This window comes from Amia ocellicauda, chromosome 16, assembly GCF_036373705.1.
Source record: "Amia ocellicauda isolate fAmiCal2 chromosome 16, fAmiCal2.hap1, whole genome shotgun sequence".
Classification (NCBI taxonomy): Eukaryota; Metazoa; Chordata; class Actinopteri; order Amiiformes; family Amiidae; genus Amia; species Amia ocellicauda.
In genome coordinates this window covers 10962165-10974439 of record NC_089865.1, presented here as the reverse complement: position 1 = coordinate 10974439, position 12275 = coordinate 10962165, and positions in this window count along the sequence as shown.

Sequence of the window (12275 nt, the reverse complement as noted above, 5' to 3'; positions counted from 1 at the left end):
GAATCCTTTTAGTGACTCTTAACCTGTGACTGGAAACGAGTCGGGGTAATGAAGAATGGATACACTATTGCACACATCCAATAACCAAGACATTCATATCTTTATTTGAAACATATCATTTCATTTGTATTTATTGTTCTTTACAATTGCTGTTCCAAACAAGTAACTTGTGTAATGTCATTATCTAAATATATCTACTGCTGCTTTTGACTAGGACATGTTTTTCCAAAATGAAAGAAATGCAAATTGATTTTATATCCAAAGTGACATTTTTAAAGGCACTGTACATTACATTATTTTTTTTTACTGTTCCAGTCCCTGATATGAAAATCAGTTGTAAATGTCAAACTTCAGCCAGCTACTATTTTCGTAGGTTTGTGTTTATTGTGATGATCACTGAGCAAAGCTGAATTGGTTTATGACAGATCAAGTTAAACTGTACGGCTTACATTTTTTTCCCTCTGTGTCCTTTCATCTCTTCAAGAGGAGATCTTTAATAGATTTTGCACATGCATTAGCCACTGCTTACAAGATTACTGGTCTGCAAACAGAGTTGTATGTTCTGAATAACATTTCCATCAGAAAAGTGAGACATGGTCTGATCTGATTCTTAATGCAGCTTTACTCATTCGTAATGGAGCAACTTCAATAAAATTCATGTAACCTGACAGTTTGTAAAATTGTTACCAAACAAAACCCTTTTTTATTTTACCCATCCCAGTATTTTTGATATACAGAACACTGCTAAAAACACTATTACAATGATTAGAATTTTTAAATAAATTTTGTAGTAATATTTTTTTGTTTGTTTACAATGAAAAATAGTCAAGTCCTTTTGTTTTGCTTATATATAATGTTTTTAGTCCAAATTAAAAATAGCATACATATTTTTACTTGGAGACCGAGAAAAGAAACCAGATGTTCACCAAATTGTTGGGGTTGGGGTGGGGGGGCACTATAATTCATTTTGAAATATATTTTATTGCTGACTTTCTGTTTTGGCAGTCCATTTATTTTAAAACGGACGGCATTCTTTAAAGCCACTGCCCTGTTCCTGTTAAGAAATGACCTGTATATATGATTGAGATATTATTCATTGGAGAAGTATGTATTAATTGTCTAATTTCATGTAATGTCTTATGTCACTCATTTATAATGAAATCAATCATAAGATAATAAATGCAATCTACATAGATGAACATCTTCCCTTTTTTAAATGAAATGATTTATAGGTTAGGTTGTCAGTTTTCACATGTTTAAAACATATTCCACACATCCATATTTAAAGACATAAGTACATTGATTTGAATTGTAGATGTAAAAAGCGCTTTTTTATCCACAATACAGAGATTAAACTAGAACATTTAATCAATAATACAGAAATAAATAATGAGCCTAAAATGCTACTAAACTATATTTTCTATCACAAAAATAAATAAATGTGTGTATATATATATATATATATATATATATATATATATATATATATATATATATAAAAACAACTATATACAAAGGTTTAAAATGGAGTAGGGATTAGGTTTAATCTGCAATTAACAACCTAAACAAAATATTCTTAAATTTGCTGTAATTTCTACAACAATAATAGCAATTATTCCAGTGTATAAATAAAAGTACATTCACATTTCAGGATACAATATAGGCCTATACTTGTCAGTTTTATGTCTACATTAATTGAAAGATAGTTGTTTTTAAACTGACTTTTATTTTCTTAAGTCTGCAGGAATCCGCTGGCTTTTAGGCTATCTGTCATCCCACTGATATCTAATCAGCAGCGTTTCTAATTAAATTCAAGAATATATAATATAATCAATGCCTGAGAGGTAATTGCTGTGGTTGTGTTAAGTCTCTTCCAAAGTTACTGTGTCCTTAGCAGGGAAAAGAGTTTAACTGTACTGTACATGTTGGACGATAAAGTGCCAAGCCTCTGAAAAAGCACTTGGCTTTTCTGCCCCAGCATTAAAATGGTCTTGTAAATCTTAATTCCAACAACACAAGCACCTAAGAGAAAGATGGTGGAAAGGAAGAAACAGCAGCCTTAGCTCACACTTAAAATTAGTAAAGGGAACAATGCAACTTTGAGCTCTGAGGATTTGATAGCAATAGAGAAAAAAACAGAAACAAAGGCAAGCAGATGGCTAAAGATGAAGGTCAAATCAGATTGAGAAGTTTGTCAAAATGTGATGACATAAGCAATCTGTAAACTGTTATTGCACCTAGCTGGAGGTGCTGAAAAACATTTTGAAATTACAAAAACACTGGAGTTGCCAGCATACTGGCAGGAATGATAGCCCGAAGTGTTTTTTTTCCCCTCTCTCTCTCCATGGATGAATGCCAGATGTGGAAAGCAGCATATCTGGAATTAATGATATTAAACATGCTTTTCTTTATGCTCAATAATAACTCTATTATGATTGATACAAAACTGCCGACACTTTATCTGGTACAAATGGAATCGTCTGTCATTGAGTATATTAAATCATCAATTTGAGCATGATGAGGATCATTTAGGGTAACTAATCATCTGTCTAGTTTGGATGTCTTAAAGGCTGATCAGATAGTGGTTTTGAATACTGGTAGAGCAACCATGACAATCTAACCCTTCCATGTAAAGATTGAGAGAGGCCCATTATGCCGGCAGCCTGTGGCAATATCATGGCTTTTTTTCTACATAATACCCAGCTGTAAATAAATCACTCTATGCCGCAAAGTTTATTGATCACAAGCACTTCCACGCTTGTGTCTAGTGAAGTCTCTACAGAATAAAATGCTGCTTTATATTTTGTCCTGTCAAAATATTAAACGGCTCTGTCAAGCGGAGTCAGGCTTGCAGTGATAGTGTAATTCTACTGTACTACTCATGACTTGTCTCCTTACTGGGCTCTGCCTCCGTGCCGTACTGTGTACAGTAATATAATGTTTATATATACCTACATATATTTAGATACACATACATATGTAGATAGGTAGATACATATTGCCATAGTGGCTGTGTGCATGGTGCTAGGAACTGCAGGGAATATTGTTTGAGATCTTAATTTCAATATACTCACCAACCTGTCTGCTTAACATAGGATTGAACATCTTTCCCCAATAGGAAGACCTTCAACCAGTAGACAGTGGTTGGAGATGATGATGTTTACTAAAGTGTGACTTGACTAACAAAATCAATGCTTTATTGCAATGTCCTGTAAAAACCCAGTCAGTTAACAATTGAAAAGACATGGGCTCTAACTGAAAACTATTCAGCAAAATCAAGTTTATCAGAGGAAAGATGATGTGCATGATATTCATATGCCTATTTCTGTGCTACATAGATCATTTTCAATGTAATTGTTGTACAAAGATTTCAGTAAATCTGCTCAAACTAATCAAATAGTTTTACAAACTATATGCTTTAGAAGGCTTCACAAGTTGTGTCCTTGTGAAAAGCACACAATGGAAGATCACAGTTTATTTCAGGTCTTCACTTATTGTGCTTTTTATTATGAAAACTTTACTTTATGCATGCCCAACAAGATTGTTTTCCCCCTTGCTCATTCAGTATACTTGACCTAATTGAAATTTCTGTTGTGCCTGCACCGATTGCAATTAGGGAAGGAGCACTACTATATATTATAATTGTATAATACTGTTGGACACCAATTTTGTCCATGTTGTCATACTCTAAGCCAAAGGTGAATTTCATGGTGCTTGATATAAATACAGGTTCACATAAAAAGAAGGGTCAAGGCATGCTAGACTTTCACTAGATATGTTGTTGTTAACTTCTACCTAATAAGTAGCTTGAATGAATAGAAATATTTTTCTCCAAATTTCAGTTGTATTTTGTTCTACTTCATATGATGTATTTTACCAAAATTAATATAATTAATGTAAAGTATTTTATTCTTGTACATGTACACTTAAATAAAACATTACGCTCAATCAAATGATCAATGGGATTCCCTGCTTTTTCCAGATTGCTGCCTGTGGCATTGAGATGTTTTTTTTTTTATTATTAAATATACAGGTCAATTGTTTAGGTCATGAGAAAATTACAAAATCATCTGTAAGACAATTTTTTTAAAGACAGTCTGCTGGAGATCTAGAAAATGTTTGAAAATTGATTACAGTAACTCCAAATGACACTGGTTTCTATATGTGGGAATCTACATTTGTCACACTTTTCTGCGGTGAATTGATGTTCAAAATATACAGCTTTTTACATCAGAATAAAATATTAGTAATTTTTTTGTAATGGGGTCTGACTCTGGAAGGATACCTATCACAATGCATTATGTGAAGAGCTCCTTTCTTGAAATTCCCCAGACAATAGGAGTAAAAAGTTCCCTATTCAATTTAGGTCATACATTGTTTAATTTGAGCGAAACCAATACCTTACTTTAAAAACTCAGGTATACATAATGCTGTACAATAATAATACAGCTTAATATACACTGAAGTCTTGTGTATGTGCAACATACAACTAGACATGATTACTAATGTTCTGTGACCACTAGTTGTGCAGCTGTGCTAATTCCACAAGTTCAAAATAGTGAACACACTATTTTAATTACTCATAACTCACATGCATGACGTAATGCTTGGTCATGCTTGATTTACCTGCTTACATAAGAACATACGAAAGGTCACACACTAGAGGAGGCCTTTCAGTCCATCTTGCTGGCTTGGTTGCAAGTAATTTATCGATTCAAGAATCTCATCTAGAGTCTAATACTTACTTTGGCAGTGTCTATTTGTTAAATGTTATGCAGATGTTCACCTTAAACAGGCGATCTACACAAAGTAAGATAGTTTTGTGAGTACTTGTAAATGCTCATCGGAAAACATTTTGGTTGAATTACCCTTATTTTCCTCAAAAAAAAAAGCAGATACTGTGTTTCTCATTTTTAAAGGTAGAACAGGCAGCACTGTCTTCATAGTTTAATTATAAAGAGTATTTGTTTAAATGGTTTCTTCCCTATTATTAATTGGTTTGTTTCACTAATACAATTACAGGTGATATAGGGGAAAGCTGCAGTGTTTAAAGCTCTTTCAATGTGAAGAAAGTTCAAATGACTTAATTTTATGCTGTTGCCACCAGTGCCTCAAAAATATTGTTAGCAACTGCTGAACAAATGGTGCTGTATTCTTGTAGTGAATGTTAAGCATTTTAAAATTGCAGTCAGTTATTGCTACTGAGGGTAGAAAAAAGAAAAACATAGCTTTGTGTGCGTCTGGATATATATATAAAAAATCTTTCGGTGACATTTCAATCCATAAATGCAAATGATGATGCCCACATTTGTGATGATAATGCATTGTTTGGATGTAGGTTTGAAACTAAAATAGGAAAAATAATACTTTTTAAGCTAGTGGGTAGAATGTATTGATTGAAGATGCATTGCAGCACATTCTTAATAAATATTCATCGCCAAATCTGATTTGAAACTTTAATCAAAAAATGGAAGATGTGGCTTCAACCAGTTTTTATTGATAATTTGTATTTTTGCACGTCGCAACTCGTGTGTCTACATCTTCTTGGCGCTGATATTCCTGTTGAAGATTGCTCCGTCCAGGAAAGTGTTAAACTCTAAGAACCCTTATTAGAGGACACCTCATGACTGGCAATCAGTGCTAATAAGATTCGTCTCCTCTTGAAAGATTCACAGAAAAGCCCTCAATCCATTCTGAGCACATTCAAAGGCAAGGGACTATGCACTCCCCTCACAAGTTCATTATCATTCTCAGGTTATCCCAAGCCAAGTGAATCAGGAACGCAAATGAATTAGTGAGAATTAAGGAGCCTCTATGGTCTGAACCCTCTCCAAATCTCAGCTAAGATGAAAGGTACACACTGATGTCTTGTGTCCCACGGTTCTTGGAATTGGAGCCCCAGTGCCAAGCCGCCTCCTCCAGAGTCCTACAGAAATGTACAGGCAGTTAATGTTGCCTAACGTCTCCTGACCGCGGGTTTAGCCATGTGGGAAAAGTTTTACAGGGCTGCAAAACCAAATCCCCCCTCACTCACGATTAATTACACCAGAGCAGCTATAGCACCTAGCCGTCAATGATCCCTCTCTAAGCATGCCTTTCTCTCATCTCTGCCATTCACTAATAATCAAAGACTCTTCAGCTGCCTTTAAAAGGTAACAGCAACAAGCAGAAGGGAAAAAGGCAGCGGTGTGACATTTAGCTGTAGTATTTGAATGTGAAGTCACCGGTACTTTTTTTTCTTCTTAAAAATGCCTTCTCAGCACCCTAATGTTTCAGAGTAGAGGACAGCAATGGGAAATGGTGATTGTAATAAAAAAAAAAAAAGGACAGGTTTAGGAAACTGAGAAAACAAACAGCCATAACAAGTAGGGAGGGGTACTTTACTGTGGCCTTTAACGCTCCCCTATTCATGGTCTCCTCTAACCTTAGAAAGTTCAAAGTAACATTGATATATTTTTGTCACCATATGAAGGGTTTCTCTCTGGTCTATTTATAGTGTCAAGAATCAGGTTTAAAAAACTATAGCAAAGCTTTATGGAAAAATGCAAAGATTATGTAATATGTTCTTTTCATTGTATTTTATAACTAAGTATTGTCTCACAAAATAAAATTTGATTATAGTATTATAGTACTATTATATATGTATAATATATATAGTATACACACACTCATTTACGTATGTTTTTTGCACTACATTATGGTGAATTTGCCTAATACTGGACTTACACAAGGCTTTGTATTAAAATTATTTGGAAGAATTCAAGCATATTTGCAAATTGTTCTTTAACAAAATGTGAGCATTTTATATATATATATATATATATATATATATATATATATATATATTATCATTAGGAATCTGCTGTATATAGGCATGTATATCTAGATACTATTTCAGTGAAGTGAAATAGCTGCATGTTGTTTACTACACAGTATTTAATTGACTGATTTTTATCACAACATTTGGGAAAAATTATTTATCCACAGCACAATCTATCTGTCTATCTCTCTCTATCTATCAGTCAGTCAAGACACACCCGCACCATTTTTTTTAAAGCCCTTTTCTGCAGCAGACTGCAGTAACAGCATCCGTTCCCGAGCTAGTACAACATCACACCCTGCCCTTGTGCTGGACGAAAAATGACCAGTGAAACCCCAGAGGAACTCTCAAATTTCTGCTCTCTCATTTCATCAGCTGTGGAATATCTCTCAGGCACGTCCCACGTTGTGAAAAGTGACATCTGCCATTCCAAACAAAAAGCAAAATGTTTTCTCTCAACTGTCTTCAACTTAAAAAAAAAAGAACAAAACAAAAGAGCTTTTAGTACCCATCTAATGAAAATCCTACTTAATTTCTTAAAAGATCCCACTAATCTTCAGTGTATTCAAGACATGTTTGTATTTCAGTTGATTTGTGTTTCAGATGTCAGTAACCTTTAAATCCATCTGTAGTCTTTCTCTAATGATTATCCCATAATTGAATTGTATGTATGTTTCACAAATCTATTTATCGATGACAGCGCCTCAATTGATCTTGCTAAATTTGCATGAAAATGTATTTCACAGTAGCAGTAACTAAAAACTCATAAATGATCACTTTTTTGATTAGCTTATTCTCCTGTTTAAGCTGATTTTTTTCTTCTTCATGTTAATAGAAATATGGAATACATTCAAACTTGTTCTTTACTAGAACAAAGCAAACATTGATAATTGACTTAGGAATGTTTAATGAGTCAATTAATTTGTTTAATTAAGAGCAAATAATTTTTTCTCTTGCTGTGGCACCAAAATAAACATTTCAAACTTATTTCAGGGAACACTTGATAATTAAAATAGCTGTACTGTGATGCAAATAAATCACTAAATTATAACTTGTATTACAGATGTATTAAACATTCATAAAATTACACGTCTTCAGATTTTGCTGAAAAATAACACAAATCACAATCATTATTTATGTATTAGACATATTTCTTCTGTAAATCTGATTATTCATTCCAGTTCAGATATTCATTTATTTTTTATTCAAATTACATTTCCAATGGGTTCAAGCATTTCTATTGCAAAGTTAGACGTTCATTTCAAACCTGGCTCTTGTGCACAGTCTGAATAAAATGGTCTGAAAAGTCATCTTACAACATCCACCACTGGCCTGCAGCCACAAAAATGCTAACAGATCAGGAGTATTGCTATGTGCGGGTGCCTTCTGGACTAGGCTGGAGGTGAAGGAGAAAGTATCACACTATCCTTGTCAGCTGCAAGGGTAATTACTGCTGGCTGAAATTACTCAACATTTGTTTATAAGCTCCCCAGAGCATGCTGTAAATAGATTGTCTGTTATAGTCCAATCGCATTAAAACCCTGCTCCTCACAAACTGCTACCTCCTGTTTGCTGTAAGCTAGACGGAGCAAGCCTGCTGCTCACTTATTGAACAGCTAGCACCAAAGAGCCGTGTTAAATGTGATTGTTTTTCATTAGCTACATCCTGTCCAATACTTCATTTGTACTTTGTAATTAAGGAATACTGCCATGCCACATCACCTTCATTAACTGACTATATGCTCACTCAGACAGTGTGTCCCTTTATCTCCCCCTTATTTTTTAACTGCCACTTGAAAATTTGAATGCAACAGAAATGTGTTACTTATATATATTGCCTATATATGTATATATTTCTGTACACACACATATACACTGTACTTTTACATACATACATTCATACATACATCAGTATAAAAAAATGAAATCAGGCAAGATCTATTCCTGTATTCAGTATATAAGATAGTTCCTGTCAAATATGACATTCTGAAACACTTGACCCACAAAAATGAATTCTTGGCTAGGGCCTAGTGACAGTACAGAGAGATTCATCCTCCTGAAATGTAAAAACAAAAAAAAAATTGGGGGGAAAAAAGTACATGGCACAGGAGAGAAGTAAAACAAGAAAATGTGTTAATTTAATTGCAGCAAATGAGTTCCATATAATCAGAAAGAGATGCATAGATCCTTACTTAGTCTTGTGAGGCTACTAGATTCCTTGTCATTTTATAAATCTGCTTTAAAAAATGGAACTGACAGATTATCCAAAGAAAAAAAATGATACCATATTTCTATTGAAAAAAACAACAACAAAAAACACTCCCTACAGCTAAAGAGACATTTAGTTTACACACAGACGAAAAAAGAAAAGAAACAAAATGCAAGGCTTTGTACCACAGTGACAGGTAGAGCTAAGTCTCTTTCTCCTTGCTCCCTGGAAACCAGTCAAATAAAATCACATCTTTCTGTTGCCGGCTCCCGTCCCCAGCCTCACATGTGCTCCTAATAATGGCAACTACAGAGGTGACTCTGTGCAAATAAGGGCTTAAAGCAACTGGACATCTATCATATCTCTCTGGAGCAACATTAGACCAACCTAATGGGCACTTTCGGCTTCATTATGATATTAATTCTCTAAATTTTTGAAGTGATTTCATTTGTAAAGTGACAAAGGCTGGCTGCTCATGAGACATACTGTTTTCATCCCACCAGCACCCCCCCCCCCCACACACACACACCCCCCTTTCCATATTGTTATGCTTACAGTCTCTGTTTCTAGTCTTTCAGGAAGAAATCTGATAACATCAGACCTCTTGTGAGATACAAGGCAACTTAACAGCTCTAAGTACTGCCAACATTGTGCGTAGGACCACAAGACCAGATGGTTCACTACATCACGTCTACAAAATGAATATCCGTGCAAACATTGTGTCACTTTGCATTGTTAAATACATCACTTGCTGAAGTCAAAATCCAAACGCAGATAAAGTTAATATTAAAATTAAATTAAACAGCATTGATAGTAGTTTTTTTTTTTTTGCTGTTTGTTAGTGTTCATTTCTATTCATTTAATGAAAATAAATTTTCAGCACTCACTTTGCGATTAATTTAGTTCACTACTGAGGGTTTATACTTAGAACCAAGACAAAGAATGTGAGAGACATATATTATTTGAAGCTTTTTGATTTCCAGAAACCACTTTCTTTATGGGGAAATGTTGCTTACTCAGTGTGTATTATTATGAGGTCAAAACTATAATTATGAGCATTTAAATGATCATTTTACATAATCATAATAATAGTTCCACTATGTATTTATTTTTTTACCTGGGATGGCTCAATCGTCATTCCTCCCAAGCAATATAGTTATCAGCTTGTATACAAAATGATAGATCAGTTTTCATTTACAAAGCTTGATAATTAGTGGATTTCTGTGAAGAAACTTTGATGTTCACAGGACAAGTTGCAAATGTCTGACTACCAATGTATAGCATTTTGTACCTTTTCAGCACGAAGACATACGTAAATGCATGCATACATACATACATTTTCTCCCGTGCAACCTTATCTGCACTATAATTCCCCTTTTGAATAATGTAGCAAAAATCTAAGTTTAAATGCTGTTCAGTTCTTTGAGTGTGACTCCAAAACACACTCAGTTAGTAGCATCTGCAGGCTTTTGCTGACATGTACACGTTTTGTACATATAATACATGTTCATGTCTAATAGAGAGAGAGTGTTGTGTCCTGTGTAAAACTGTCATTGGCTGTTGTGGATGATACTTACAGAACAGCTAGAAATGCCATTGCCATTTCCAAGGTCATTGTATCTTTTAGTTGGAACAACAAATGTTGATATAAACGTAACGCATATTGAAAATTGTATTTTGAAGTTTACATCATTTAAAACATCATTGGAAACAAATGATAAAAGCCATTTGCAGGTTTGTGTGAATTAGCAAGAAGGGCCCTGTTTGATTAAATGTATTGCAAATCTGATCATGCAATATTAAGTTTTACAGATTTAAATATGGAATAATAAACCCTGAATGACTTCCTCTCTCTCTCCAAAGAAAGATTACAAGGTTTTCAGGTAATTTGGTGTTCAGTTAATTTAACAAATACATGTGAAAAGTCACTCATTATCTATAATTTGTGAGTTAAAACAAGATATGTTTGGTTATATTAGTTTATTCCTGAATTATATCTAAGAATGACGATAATGTAAAGAAACTTGAAAACTACCCCTTTCCAAGCCTCAAATTGTGTTTCTTACAGCTCTTGAACTTGAAATAATATAAAAAAGTGATATGATAAAAAAAAATAAGCTTGGTAAGAGTACCAAAGCAGAAATGAAACACATTTTTAAAATACAAAAATCACTTTCCTTTTTCAAAGTAGAAATATCAGACAGGGAGAGAAAAAAACATTTGCCTTTCCTGCTGAAGGATTTAATTCTTTCTCATAAGGATCCTAGTAGTACAGCTGACATACTAAATTTTGACATCGCTGAAGTAAAATGATAATTGCTTTTAAAGACTAAGGAAGGAAAGAAGAAAGAAGATGAAAGATAAAGAAAATGTACTAAAGACCACATTATAATGTAGAAGGGAGGCAGGCCATAGAGACTGTCCACATAAATAGTCATGAAATGAGAAGTTTCTGATTCGTATTGAAGTAGAAAAATACTCAGGGAAAGGCCAGGAGGCCAGACTAAATAATCCTTGACTTAACGTCCAATTCTGAATCACATATTAGCTGCAGAGATTTTAATGTAAATATGCCATTACACTGTCATTACAGTGATCAGGCAGCATGGCTTACAGGTCACATCTCAGCCACTGTTAATTTTGCAGGCAAAAGCTTTTTTTCTCTTGAAATGTTAATAACTTTCTATTAGTTAATGTAGCGTGACTAAAATTCAGATTAGATATAATTCATTTTAATATCTGTGACTGGCTACCCTGATCATTTAGCAATGGTTTCCAGCTGAATACAAGATGCTAAATTGGACTCATTTGCATAGAACTGTTAAAGCACGGCTTGTCTCACAATTTAGCCATCATCAAATCAATTTGATGATTCTTTTTGCTCCTTGAGGTACAAGCATCAAGAATTGAAAAATATGTATGATCCCATTCTTAGGCATTTTAACATTTACTGAGCATAAATGTTTGTAATGATGTTAGAAACCGCATTATGGGAGGAGACGCAAGTTGTTGATCCCTTCGCAAATCACAGGGTTTGCAAGTGGCTGTCCTTTTCAAGTAGTGTCATGTGACATAGATGTATTTTTTATTGAATTTTAAGTTTTATTACATTATCAATGTATCAGAATATTAATTATTCATCACAATTATAAATGTTTGTAGTAACTGGACAATGGTATTGTATGTACATATATATATATATATTAGTAATATGTTTTGAACTGGTGGTGAGGCATATCAGAGAAT